At 48.6% G+C, this 883-nt stretch overlaps 1 non-coding gene across 1 annotated transcript; it reads right to left on the bottom strand.

Moving 5' to 3' along the window:
- Positions 1–218: 218 nt before the first annotated feature.
- On the bottom strand, positions 219–341 carry LOC123176652 (U6atac minor spliceosomal RNA). The gene has a single exon (XR_006488617.1). It is a non-coding gene; the product is annotated as a U6atac minor spliceosomal RNA (small nuclear RNA).
- Between the last annotated feature and the right edge of the window lie 542 nt (positions 342–883).

The following is an 883-nucleotide window of genomic DNA, read 5'->3' as shown; positions in this document are numbered from 1 at the left end:
GGGGGCCTGGGCGACTGCCCCTCCTGCCCCCCCCCCCAAGGGTCGGGCCTTGGTAGATGGTTCTCTCTTAGAAAATGGATATGGGAAGTGGTACATTCCTACTGGTTGCTATTTGAGAGTTGGTGGAATGGGTGCGGGTATGTATGGGCAACACCAAAAATCTAACCGTTACACACCTTTATGCACTACTCGATGGGACCGGGTGAAAATAGTCATTTTAAAAATATGGGTTAGATCCACCGAAGCGGGTAGCCTTAACCACAGTGTGCTAGAGGAAAGTCCAAAGACCGTTCCCGTCCCTGTTAGGGGAGATGCCAACCGTCTCTCCTTTTTATGAACATGGTAAAAACAATCATTGGGAGCGATAACACAAAAGGTTTGAACTTTAGGCTTTACAATGAGACCGAATGAAACCTCTCAGTGGGACCGAAGGGCCAACTCGGTGAGATCGATACACTAGGGTTTAGGAAGTGGCTATGTCAAGTGTATCTCAATAAGTCCCGCTGGATTTGTATCAGTGGGACCAAGATTGACTTTAGGACTTTGAACATATATGAATGTGATAATGTGACCGAGGATTTTGAAGCAATATTGTCGGATTACAGGTTCCGGCAAACCCTTGAGGTTCGAACTCTGGGGTGCGCACGAAGATCTCTCCCTAGCTCGCTCTCATAACGATCTCAAGGCCTAGCTCGCCGAACCCAAGGAACAAGAGACATGAGGGTTTATACTAGTTCGGGCCACCGTTGTGGTGCAATACCCTACTCCAGTGTGGTGTGGTGGATTGCCTCGTGGGCTGAGGATGATTAAGTACAATGGATGAATAGCCTCCTGAGGAGAGGTGTTCTTGAGCTCGATGAGTTGTTGAGTCTAAGGATGGTCC

Source organism: Triticum aestivum, unplaced genomic scaffold (genome assembly GCF_018294505.1).
Source record: "Triticum aestivum cultivar Chinese Spring unplaced genomic scaffold, IWGSC CS RefSeq v2.1 scaffold153534, whole genome shotgun sequence".
Taxonomy (NCBI): Eukaryota; Viridiplantae; Streptophyta; class Magnoliopsida; order Poales; family Poaceae; genus Triticum; species Triticum aestivum.
Note: the sequence above shows the minus strand (reverse complement) of the source record. Positions and strands in the feature narration are given on the sequence as shown.